Source organism: Pongo pygmaeus, chromosome 18, assembly GCF_028885625.2.
Source record: "Pongo pygmaeus isolate AG05252 chromosome 18, NHGRI_mPonPyg2-v2.0_pri, whole genome shotgun sequence".
Taxonomy (NCBI): Eukaryota; Metazoa; Chordata; class Mammalia; order Primates; family Hominidae; genus Pongo; species Pongo pygmaeus.
Window position 1 is genome coordinate 55,772,529 of NC_072391.2, and position 12,672 is coordinate 55,785,200.

The window sequence follows — 12,672 nt, forward strand, 5'->3', positions numbered from 1 at the left end:
CTTGAAACCTGGAGGCAGAGGTTGCAGTGAGCTGAGATCGCGCCATTGCACTCTAGCCCGGGCGCCAAGAGTGAAACTCTTGACTCAAAAAAAAAAAAAAAAAAACAAAGAAAAAAGAATATTAGATAGCGTCTTTGAAAATCCTTTTGGCCGGGCGCGGTGGCTCACGCCTGTAATCCCAGCACTTAGGGAGGCCGAGGCAGGCAGATCACCTGAGGTCAGGAGTTCGAGACCAGCCTGACCAACATGGCGAAATCCCGTCTCTACTAAAAATACAAAAATTAGCCAAGCGTGGTGGCAGGCGCCTATAATTCCAGCTACTCAGGCGGCTGAGGCAGGAGAATCGCTTGAACCTGGGAGCCGGAGGTTGCAGTGAGCCGATATCGCGCTCCAGCCTGGGAGATACAGCGAGACTCTGCCTCCAAAAAAAAAAAAAAGAAAAGAAAATACTTCCATCCCACTTTTATATTTCAAATAATTACTTCAACATTACTGTAATATTTATTGTGAGATATACATTTGGTCTTCATCCCATTTCCTGGCATACAACTTCTAAGATCCTTAGAATGGTTAAGTTTCTTTTTGTATGCTGAGTTGACTGATAGCTTGGCAACTTCTAGGTAGTTTCTGCATGGGTGCTGGTCACCTGAAAGACCAAGGCAAGATTAGAGGGTTAGGACTTTTAGCCCCACCTCCTCCAAACTCCAGGGAGGGAAAAGGTGCTAAAGGTTAAGGTGACCACCAAAGGCCAATGATTTAATCAATTGTGCCTATGTAATGAATCCTCCATAAAAGCTCATAAATGACTGGGCTCAGAGAGCTTCCAGATAGCTAAGGCATAGTGTAGCCAGGGGAGGGCATGGAAGCTCCACGGCCCTTACTTCTCCTACACACCTCCTCATCCATATCCTTTATAATAAACTCTTAAACCTAAGTGTTGGCCGGGTACAGTGGCTCATGACTATCTGTAATCCCAGCACTTTGGGAGGCTGAGGTGGGTCAATCACTTGAAGTCAAGAATTCGAGACCAGCCTGGCCAACATGATGAAACCCCGTCTCTACCAAAAATATAAAAAATTAGCCAGGTGTGGTGGCACATGCCTATAATCCCAGCTACCTGGGAGGCTGAGGCAGAACAATCGCTTGAACCAGAGCGACAGAGGTTGCAATGAGCCTAGATCGTGCCACTGCACTCCAGCCTGGGTGACAGAGCCAAGACTCCGGCTTCAAAAGAAAAAAAAAAAAAAACCTAAGTATGTCCGAGAGTTCTATATAAGCCACTCTAGCAAGTTAACTGAACAAAAGAAGGGGGTATTAGGAACTCAATTTATAGTCAGTTGGTCAGAAACACAGGTAAAACCACCTGGGACTTGAGATTAGCATTGGAAGTGGGGGGCTGTCTATGGGACTTGAGCTTTCAACCTGTGGGATCTGATGCTATCTTCAGGTTACACCGTGTCAGAATAATACTGAATTAGAGGATACCCATGTGGTGTCCACTGCTGAACAGCTTGCTTGATGTGCAGGGGAAAACCCCACACATCTGGTGGCGTGAGAATATACTGGAAGAAAGTTTATGTCCTCAGAATCAACAAAAAATTATCCTACATGGTTGAACATCGTATTCAACATTTCAGGAATTTCCCTGTAACAACTGTAACACAGTTAAGCAACAGGTATCCTGGAGGTTAATGCTGTGTTTTCCAGAATTAAAGATATAAATGCATTTCTTAAATATATACACTACATTCCTTTAAATCACTGCTGGGTGCGACGGCTTACGCCTATAATCCCAGCACTTTGGGAGGCTGAGGTGAGTGGATCACAAGGTCAGGAGTTCGAGACCAGCCTGACCAACATGGTGAACCAGATCTCTACTAAAAATACAAAAATTACCCAGCCATCATGGCAGGTGCCTGTAATCCCAGCTACTCGGGAGGCTGAGGGAGGAGAATCACTTGAACCTGGGAGGCGGAGGTTGCAGTGAGCTGAGATCACACCACTGCTCTCCAGCCTGGGCAACAGAGCAAGACTCCATCTTAAAAAACAAACAAACAAATGAAAAAACTCAACAAATGGCTTCATATTAAGTCTACACCTCTAATTACTGCCTTCTCAAACTATGCTTTCCAGTGAACAATGCTTTATTTGGTTTGCTACATTCTTGCAAATTTGAGTGAAAAGTACACTTAAAAAAAAAAAAGTATCATAGGCCAGTATGGTGGCTCACATCTGTAATCACAGCACTCTGGGAGGTCTTGGTGGACAGATCGCTTGAGCCCAGGAGTTCCAGACCAGCCTGGGAAACACGATGAAACCTCACCTCTACCAAAAAAATACAAAAATTAGGCCAGGCGCAGCGGCTCACACCTGTAATCCCAGAACTTTGGGAAGCTGAGGCAGGTAGACCACTTGAGGTCAAGAGTTCAAGACCAGACAGCCAATACGGTAAAACCCCATCTCTACTAAAAATACAGGCCTGGGCAGTGGCTCACGCCTGTAATCCCAGCACTTTGGGAGGCCAAGGCAGGTGGATCACCTGAGGTCAGGAGTTCGAGACCAGCCTGACTAACGTGGTGAAACCCTGTCTCTACTAAATACAAAAAATTAGCCGGGCATGGTGGTGTGCGCCTGTAATCCCAGCTACTCAGGAGGCTGAGGCAGGAGAATCGCTTGAACCCAGGAGCCAGAGGTTGCAGCGAGCAGAGATCGCACCGTTGCACTCCAGCCTGGACAACAAGAGCAAAACCCTGTTTTAAAAAAACATATATATATGTATATACATATATATGTATGTACATATATGTATATACATATATACGTATATATACATATGTATATACATATATATATATATAAAAATAAAATTAGCCAGGCATGATAGCGCACACCTGTAATCCCAGCTACTTGGGAAGCTGAGGCAGGAGAATCACTTGAACCAGGGAGGCAGAAGTTGCAGCAAGCCAAGATCGCACCACTGCACTCCAGCATGAGGGAAAGAGCAAAACTCTCTCAAAAAAAAAAAAGAAAAAAAATGTTTTTGACACTTGTGGTTAGCATGCACCCGTAGTCCCAGCTACTCAGGGGCTGAGGTGGGAGACTCACCTGAGACCAGAATATCAAGGCTGCAGTGAGCAGTGATTGTGCCGCTGCACTCCAGCCTAGGCATTGAAGTGAAACCCTGTCTCAAAAAAAAAAAAAAAACTATTGTATACACTGGGGGGCAGAAGGTTTTGAGCCCCTTTTAACTTTCAAAGATTCATCTTTAAAATTGTGAGCAAACAGAAAAGGAATTGCTAGATTCTTCTATATATAGAGTCACTCAATGGGATGCCATTTTGAAACTTCACAGCAGGAAGTTTAGTTCAGTCAGAAGGTCATTAAAGAAATGCCTCAGTTAATATATATGACTTGAAAGTCTTTTCTTTTATAAAAGTATATACCAAGTTCAGGCCGGGTGCTATGGCTCACGCCTGTAATCCCAGCACTTTGGGAGACTGAGGCAGGCGGATCACCTGAGGTCAGGAATTCGAGACCAGCCTGGCCAACACGTTGAAACCTCTTCTCTACTAAAAACACAAAAACTAGCTGGCCGTGGTGGCAGGCGCCTGTAATCCAGCTACTCAGGAGGCCGAGGCAGGAGAATCGCTTGAACCTGGGAGGCGGGGGTTGCAGTGAGCCAAGATCCCACCATTGCACTCCAGCCTGGGAAACAGAGCGACACTGCGTCTCAAAAAAAAAAAAAAAAAAAAAAACAAACAAACAAACAAAAAACCAAGTTCATAAAATACAGCATTTCAAAATGGCAGACTACTAGGCTGGGCACAGTCACTCACGCCTGTAATCCCAGCACTCTGGGAGGCCGACGTGGGTGGATCACGAGGTCAAGAGTTCGAGACCAGCCTGACCAACATAGTGAAACCCCGTCTCTACCAAAAATACAAAAATTAGCTGGGTGTAGTGGTGCGCGCCTGTAATCCCAGCTACTTGGGAGGCTGGGGCAGGAGAATCACTTGAACCCGGGAGGCGGAGATTGCAGTGAGCCGAGATCGCACCACTACATTCCAGCCTGGGCAACAGGGTGAGACTCCGTCTCAAAAAAAAAAAATGGCAGACTACTATTTTTGTTAATGTGGGACAAAATACTCGTAACAAATATTTTGCAAAATTTTTTTTTAATTTCACATTTTCTTTTTTGTAAAGACAGGGTCTCACCATGTTGCCCAGGCTGGTCTCCAACTCCTAGTCTCAAGCATCCTCCTCCCTCATCCTCCCAAAAAGCTAGGATACAGGCTTGAGCCACTTGCCTGGGCCAAAAAAATTAGTCCCAAAATATGACAGCATTCAATTAGAATTATTATGGACAAATTCCATTCTCTGGTATTGGGTACCAAAGCCGTGTTTGTTATGACACAGAAAAAAAATAATCAAGTTCATAAATTCAAACTGGTTAAAAAGAAAGCTTCTCGGCTGGGTACGATGGCTCACGTCTGTAATCCCAGCACTTTGGGAGGGTGAGGTGGGTGGATCATGAGGTTAAGAGTTCGAGACCATCCTGGCCAACATGGTGAAACCCTGTCTCTATTAAAGTACAAAAATTAGCTGGGTGTGGTGGCGGGCGCCTGTAGTCCCAGCTACTCAGGGGGCCGAGGCAGAAGAATTGCTTGAACCCTGGAGGCAAAGGTTGCAGTGAACCGAGATCGTGTGCCACTGCACTCCAGCCTGGTGACACAGCGAGACTCCATCTCAAAAAAAAAAAAAAAAAAAAAGTTTCTCATAACCAGATCAGAATCTATCCTAAAACATACTCAGAAAAAGTAACATGCAAGATAATTTGAAATCAGACTTTAAAGCATGTTTTGAAAAGATGGCAAGCATTTCCATTTGTTTTCATAGTTTTTTTTAATGACTTGACTCCAAATAAGAAGGATGTCTTATTATTTAGCTTGACAACATCTATGTTAAAGAGACTAGGATCTAAACCCAGAAGAGAAATTCAGAAACTAGAAAAAAAGAAAATGAACCCAGGGTGGTAAGCTGGGAACCAAAAAGAGCATATTTCAATTCTTTTCCACCATAATGCCACAAAACCGTACTTAAAACTTCTAAGATTACAATCTTAGGTAAGAAAAGGAAATATTTTCAGTTACAAATAGACATGTCTTTGAGCCTTGATTCTAGACTTTTTTTTTTTTTTTTTTTTTTTGAGACCGAGTCTCCCTGTCCCCCAGGCTGGAGTGCAGTCGTTCTATCTCGGCTCACTGCAACCTCCGCCTCCCGGGTTCAAGCAATTCTCCTGCCTCAGCCTCCCAAGTAGCTGGGATTACAGGCACCTGCCACGACACCCGGCTAATGTTTGTATTTTTAGTAGAGACGCGGTTTTGACATGTTGGCCAGGCTGGTCTCGAACTCCTGACCTCTGGTGATTCACCTACCTTGGCCTCCCTAAGTGCTGGGATTACAGGCGTGAGCCACCGCGCCCAGTCGATTCTAGACTTGTTTCCACTAAGACTTGGGGAACCCACACTTGTTGAAAAGGAACTAACTCTCCAAACTAGTTTTATCAACATGCTATCATTTCAGTCAAAGCACAGCTAGCCACCTAAAACCATGTATCATCAATGCATATTCTCCTTAGACAAGGTAACAATTTGCAGTGTCCCAAAACATAATTATTTAAACTGTTACCACATGTCTTCTCAATAGCCAATCTTTAAAAGGGTAGGAATACCAACCTGGACCACAGATCACTTAAGTATTAAACCCAAATACCTATAGAAAAAAACTGTTCTTAATCTGTTTGACCTTCTTCCTAATATTTTACTTGCCTTCCCTCATTTTTTTAATCCATGTATTCCCTATTCCTATCAAAGGGGCTGTCATAAGGAAAACGTTCAGCATTGTTTCAAACAGTACAGTTATATTCACTCAATTATTGACTTTAAAAAAAACCCCAAGTAGTCACAGGCGATCAAACTGTAGAGAAATCGGCAGGGTAGGTTAAGCATTGTTACTCAGTTTTCAGGAAGAAAACAGACTTTATTAGAGTCCTAAGAAATGTGACATTTGATTAACTTCATGGGAAAAGTTTGTCATAAAGTTTATTTTAAATACAACATTTTCAAACGCACAGATGTCAAGCATTCTTTTTTAATCTACAAAGCTAACTCCTCGCAGAGTTAGTATCTGTGAGCCCTCTTGGGTGAATTCTGCAAAGGAGGTGGTATTGAAAAAGTATTATTTGTGTTTGGCCTTAAGTAGCTCTACAAGACCTGCAGTGGATCTCATCAGCCTTGAGGCCTACAAGTGCTCAGCTCACTAGCGGGACACTTGTCCTGGGTGAGCAGGACCGCCACTACTGCAGACACCGGACCGAGTAGGTGGGGGCCAACTTCAAAGAAAGTGTGAGCGCCCAGGCGCGCGAGTGGAACAAAACCTGTAGCAAGTAATAAGGAAGTGCTCGCTCCCGCCCGCCCTTCCCATCCGGGGACACCCGAAACCTGGGGGGCTTTGACAACGTGCTGGGGGCGTAAGAGGGGGAGAGTGGCAGCTCCGAGTACACGGAGAAGAACTGGAAACGTGCAAAAACTCCAAACACGGTCCATCCCGCCAGAAGCCCTAGGCCTCGGGAGCCGATGCCCACTGCAACCATCAGGGAGCAGAGACAGAAAGAGTAGTTAAGGAGCTCGTGGAGGTCTCGGGGGGTGCAACCCGCGCGAAGCCAGGCCCAGCGACACGAACTGCCGCCGCTGCCGCCCCCTGAACCTCCAGGCCCGGGACAGAGACCACCATGGGTCTCACCCCGCGCTCTACCCTCCGCTTCCTGGAGCCTCCTCGCTGGCCTCTAATCTTCAGAGCGCGAAGCCTCCGAGAGCCGTGTGGAGAAGAGTCGGCCCTCTCCCGCCTCGTCCCACTTTCCCGTCCCGGCTGCCTCTCACTCCCTAGAGCTCCGGGAAACGCTTCCAGTGGCCCCAGGTCCACCCCTGTTCCTCCTCCCACCGGCACTCGCGTTCCCAAGCTGACACCGCCACCCTACCCTAGCCCCTGACGCCAGCCCGCCTCACCTCAGGCGGCTCCGGCAGCGCTGGACACAGGAAACTCCTGGGTCCCCGACTCCGGCTCTCCCCGACCCCCTCTTCGGTTAACTCCGCTTGTTTCTCTACAAAATGGCGCCTGAGGTCGCGCGCTCACGTCGCGGCCTTTCCCCTCCCCGTTCCCATTTCATCATTCGCTGCCCGCCCGAGGAGGGATGACCCCAGCGCCAGCCAATGGCCGCGCCCCGCCTGTGGCTTCTACCCAATCACCGACAGGTGCCCGCGGATTTAAACCAATCACACTTTATCACTTGCAGAAGTCGAGGAAGAAACCAGGCTCCTGCTGGCAACTACCAATCCGGACTCCTACTTCGCGGACTTTGGCCAATTGCCTCTCACCAGGCCCAGGGGACCGGAGTCAGAGCCCTCGCGCCTGCGCTCGAGGCGAGGGCCAATAGGGAGATGCTGATAACTTCGATTTGGGGCTTCACGTACTTCCCACCTGCCCTCGAGGGCTGCGACCAGTGGGGCTTGGCATTGCCTTTGAGGAACAATAAATTATGGAAGGGGCCCATAACTCCTCGCCACCCTGCGCGGGAACTACTTTGAATTACAGTGAAACAGCTTTCCTTCACTTTCTTTCCTCTTTCGAAATGTCACGGTCCAGTAGACTTCGGGGATTCCCAACCGAAACATTCCCCTCCCCTAGTGTCCCTTTGGCGTGGAACGCCAGCCAGAAAGCAAGACAGGTTGTGACTAGAGTTGGGGTGCTTTGCATCCTGGGATGTGTAGTCGCGCTCCCCTACCCCCTTCCCATCGCAGAAGTAATGCGTCTTCGTCTGTCACTGGCTGCGCCCTAGAAGGAGCAGTGCGTGCTGGGGGATGTAGTCACCCAGGTGGCCACCTTGTCCTCGCTTGCTTCGCTTTGGTCAAGGGAACTTTCTGTTTTAGTTCTGCCTATTGAAGAAGGGACACCTTCCAGAGACGCCTTCCAGAGACGTAGGAGACGCAAGTTCTCTTCCTGACTTAAGTCCTAGAAGCCGTCTAAGAAAGGATACCCATGTCCTTTGCTCTCAAGAGAAAAAGCATAGAAACATATTTTGCTATGGTTTGTTTGTTAACTATGATAGTTGGTAAGATTTTATACTCACCTGTACCCAAAAGAGAAAGGATTGGGAAGGAAGTGTTGACTGGTTAGCTCTATTACTTTTTGAAATTAAGGCTGGGCGCGGTGGCTCACGCTTGTAATCCTAGCACTTTGGGAGGCTGAGGCGGGAGGATCACGACGTCAGGAGATCGAGACCATCCTGGCTAACACGGTGAAACCCCATCTCTACTAAGATACAAAAAATTAGCCGGGCGTGGTGGCGCACGCCTGTAATCCCAGCTACTTAGGAGGCTGAGGCAGGAGAATCGCTTGAACCCGGGAAGCGTGGGTTGCAGTGAGCAGAGATCGCGCCACTGCACTCCAGCCTGAGCTACAGAGCAAAACTCTGTCTCAAAAAAAAAAAAAAAAAAAAAGGCCGGGCGCTGTGGATCACGCCTGTAATCCCAGCACTTTGGGAGGCCGAGGCGGGCGGATCACGAGGTCAGGAGATCGAGACCATTCCGGCTAACACGGTGAAACCCCATCTCTACTAAAAATACAGAAAAATTAACCGGGCATAGCGGCGGGCGCCTGTAGTCCCAGCTACTCGGGAGGCTGAGGCAGGAGAATGGCGTGAACCCGGGAGGCGGAGCTTGCAGTGAGCCGAGATCCCGCCACTTCACTCCAGCCTGGGTGACTGAGCGAGACTCTTGTCTCCAAAAAAAAAAAAAGAAAAGAAAAAGAAATTCAAACCTATCCCTCTGCTCATCCCTGTCCTCAGGCTAGGCTCAGTAGGTGGTCTTCTGGCTATCTCTCTCATATTACCTCTCGTGCCCAAAAAAATACTTTAAAAAATTATGGTAAGAAACACATGAAATTTACCATCTTAATCATTTTTAAGTGTAGAATACACTTAAACTATATGCATATTGTTGTACAACAGATCTCTAGAACTTTTTCATCTTGCAAAACTGAAACTACATCTGTTGTTTAACACCTTCCATTTCCCCCTCCCCACAGTCCCTGACAATCACCATTCTTCTTTATGTTTCTGAGTTTGATTACTTTAGATACCTCATATAAGCGGAATCATGCAGTATTTGTCTTTTTGTGACTGGCCTATTTAACTGAGCCTAATGTCCTAAAAACACATCTTTTTTTTTTTTTTTTGAGACGGAGTTTTGCTCTTGTTGCCCAGGCTGGAGTGCAATGGTGCGATTTCAGCTCACTGCAACCTCCACCTCCCCAGTTCAAGCAAGACTCCTGCCTCAGCCTCCCGGGTACCTGAGATTGCAGGCACGTGCCACCACACCCAGCTAATTCTTGTATTTTTAGTAGAGACAGGGTTTCACCATATTGGTCAGGCTGGTATTGAACTCCTGACCTCAGGTAATCCACCCGCCTCAGCCTCCCAAAGTGCTGGGATTACAGGCATGAGCCACCAAGCCCAGCCTAAAAATACTTTTCGACACCTACCTTTCCTTAGTTAGAGGCCAGGTCTTTCAGCCTGCATTTACTGAGTCCCTCGTGTTTTCAAGCAACTGTGCAAGAGCCAGAACTGTGCAAGAGCCAGGGACCCCACATATAGTAAGAACAAGGATCACTTCAGTCTTGTTCATAGCTGTATTCTCAGCACCTAGCATTGTGTCTGGCACATGGTAGGCATATGTGCAAATAAGCCTTGCAGGGTACTAAAGGGAGAAATCGACTTACAACAATTGTAATCTTAGAAGTAAAAGGCCCCCTAAACAGAACAAGGATGAGGAATAAGGCCCTTCCCTGCACTGTTGCTAGTAAAAGTTGCCAAAACCCCTATGTATAGCAGCATTTTGGCCGAGTTTATCAAAAGTGAAAATGCCAACTCCACTGACCCAGTAATTCCATGTCTAAGAATTTACTCCACAGATGAACATTGCAAATGTGTGCAGAGAGCATACAGATACACATGGAAGCATTGTTTATGGGGACCCAAAAGATTGGAAACAATAATAAAATGTATGGTACTTTAGGCCAGACCCCATCTCTACTAAAAATACAAAAAGTAGCCAGGTGTGGTGGCAGGCGCCTGTAATCCCAGCTATTGGGGAGGCTGAGGCAAGAGAATCGCTTGAACCGGGGAGACAGAAGTTTCAGTGAGCGGAGATCGCACCACTACACTCAAGCCTGGGTGACAGAGTGAGACTGTGACTCAAAAATAAATAAATAAATAAATATCGTACTTTTTAATGAAATATAATGAATTTTTTTTTTTTTTTAGACGGAGTCTCGCTCTGTCGCCCAGGCTGGAGTGCAGTGTGGCACGATCTCGGCTCACTGCAAGCTCTGCCTGCCGGGTTCATGCTGTTCTCCTGCCTCAGCCTCCCAAGTAGCTGGGACTACAGGCGCCCGCCACCACGCCTGGCTAATTTTTTGTATTTTTAGTAGAGACGGGGTTTCTCCGTGTTAGCCAGAATGGTCTCTATCTCCTGACCTTGTGATCCGCCCACCTTGGCCTCCCAAAGTGCTGGGATCACAGGCATCAGCCACCATGCCCGGCCTCTTTTTTTTTTTAAATGAGGTAAGTCGGCCGGGCACAGTGACTCACACTTGTAATCCCAGCACTTTGGGAGGCTGAAGCGGGTGGATCACCTGAGGTCTGGAGTTCGAGACCAGCCTGGCCAGCACAGTGAAACCCTGTCTCTAGTAAAAATACAAAAATACAAAAATCAGTCTAAAAAATAATAATAATAATAAAATGAGGTAAGTCTATATTTGCTTATGTGGAATGGTTCTAAGATTTATTGCTAAATTAGAAAGTTAGATGCAGGAAAGAAAAAAATATATAATCATTATGTTATCATTTGTGTGGAAGAAAATAACTATATTTATATTTATATATAACTAAATGCATCAAAATATTTGAAAAGATATGCCTCTCCCCCCCAACTAACACCAATGTTTGTCTGTAGGGAGAGTAGTGGGAATGAGGAAGGGTAAAAGGAAACTTGGGCTTTTTATTCTATAGACTACTTTTTTTTTTCTTTTTTCTTTTCTTTTTTTGCCCAGGCTGGAGTGCAATGGCATGGTGTTGACTCACTGCAACCTCTGCCTCCCAGTTACAAGCAATTCTCCTGCCTCAGCCACCCGAGCAACTGGGATTATAGGCACCTGCCACCATGCCCAGCTAATTTTTTGTATTTTTGTAGAGACAGGGTTTCACCATGTTGGCTAGGCTGGTCTTGAACTCCTGACCTCAGATGATCCACCTGCCTCGGCTTCCCAAAGTGCTGGGATTACAGGCGTGAGCCACTGTACCTGCCCACTATTTGAACTTTTTACAAAGAGTATGTATTTATGTTTTATTTGTATAATTTTAAATACTTTTTAAATGAATTAAAAACTCTTTTTGTAGAGATGAGATCTCACTCAGTCTGGTCTCCAACTCCTGGCCTCAAGTGATTCCCCACACCTAGGCCTCCCAAAGTGCTGGGGTTACAGGTGTAAACCACCACACCCCACCTTAAGATTTTTTTTTTTTTTTTAAGACAATAGATGATACCTGTAGAGGTCAGCTATCTAAGGTCAACTCTGTAATTCTACAGCTAGTTCTGGTCTCAAACATAGATCTCCAAAAATAAAGATAAGGTAAAATAAAGCTGAACTGCCTTTTTCTACTTCCGCCTGTCTTTGCCAGGAAAATGGTTTGCTGCTTTCAACTGAGACTGCTCCAGGAGACCCTTGTGCCCACTGCCAACCCCTCCCCTGGAGTTACAACACCACTTCTAGGATTTGACTTGTCATGGAGCCTGAGCTAAGTACCTGCAAGATTTGCACAATGGCCTAGAGATCAAAGTCCTTCAACCATCTGTCATAATCCTAGGTGGCTTCTATCCTTGCTAAAAAGCTGAAAGACTCACAGGAAATTTACAAACTGGAAGGGATACTGTAGATCACTTGATACACCTTTGAATTTTTATCAAAAGACATAATTGGAAATCAAGCCCAGACAAACTATTTCACTAGACATCTTCACAAAGGATTAACTGAATCACCTTATAACTCTGCAACACACTGTATTTAGAAACAGGATATTTTAGCTAGCTGTTAATTACTTTCCTGGCCTCTTTCCTTAGCCTTCTTCCGGTCTTTCACTTCTCCCCAATTAACTGCATCCCAGGCTGTGGAAGAATTTTACAAAACTCTTGGCCGGGCACGGTGGCTCACGCCTATAATCCCAGCACTTTGGGACACCGGGGTAGGCAGATCATGAGGTCAGGAGAAAGAGACCATCCTGGCCAACATGGTGAAACCCTGTCTCTACTAAAATACAAAAACTTAGCTGTGCATGGTGGCGCACGCCTGTGGTCCCAGCTACTCAGGAGGCCGAGGCGGGGGAATTGCTTGAACCCGGAAGGCAGAGTTGCAGTGAGCCAAGATCACGCCACTGCACTCCAGCCTGGCTAGAGAGCAAGACTCTGATTTTACAAAACTCTTTTCACTGTTTCCCAGAATAGCCCAGAGAGGGAAATGTAAGTACTGGAAACAAAAGCCTTATTTAATTAGGTTAGGGAG

General features: G+C 46.3%; 1 protein-coding gene across 12 annotated transcripts in view; it reads right to left on the bottom strand.

Annotated features, from left to right (window-relative positions):
- Positions 1 to 7,256, bottom strand: part of CNOT1 (CCR4-NOT transcription complex subunit 1) — a 110,406-nt gene extending 103,150 nt beyond the window's left edge. For 5 of the 12 annotated variants that reach the window (XM_063654321.1, XM_054455119.2, XM_054455120.2 and 2 more), the window contains exon 1: positions 7,065 to 7,206. The gene's annotated coding sequence lies outside the window, so the exon portion shown is untranslated. Of the gene's footprint in view, positions 1 to 3,105; positions 3,182 to 7,064 lie in introns of all 12 variants that reach the window. The other 7 variants (XM_063654318.1, XM_054455121.2, XM_063654319.1 and 4 more) reach the window with 4 other exon arrangements.
- Positions 7,257 to 12,672: the final 5,416 nt, after the last annotated feature.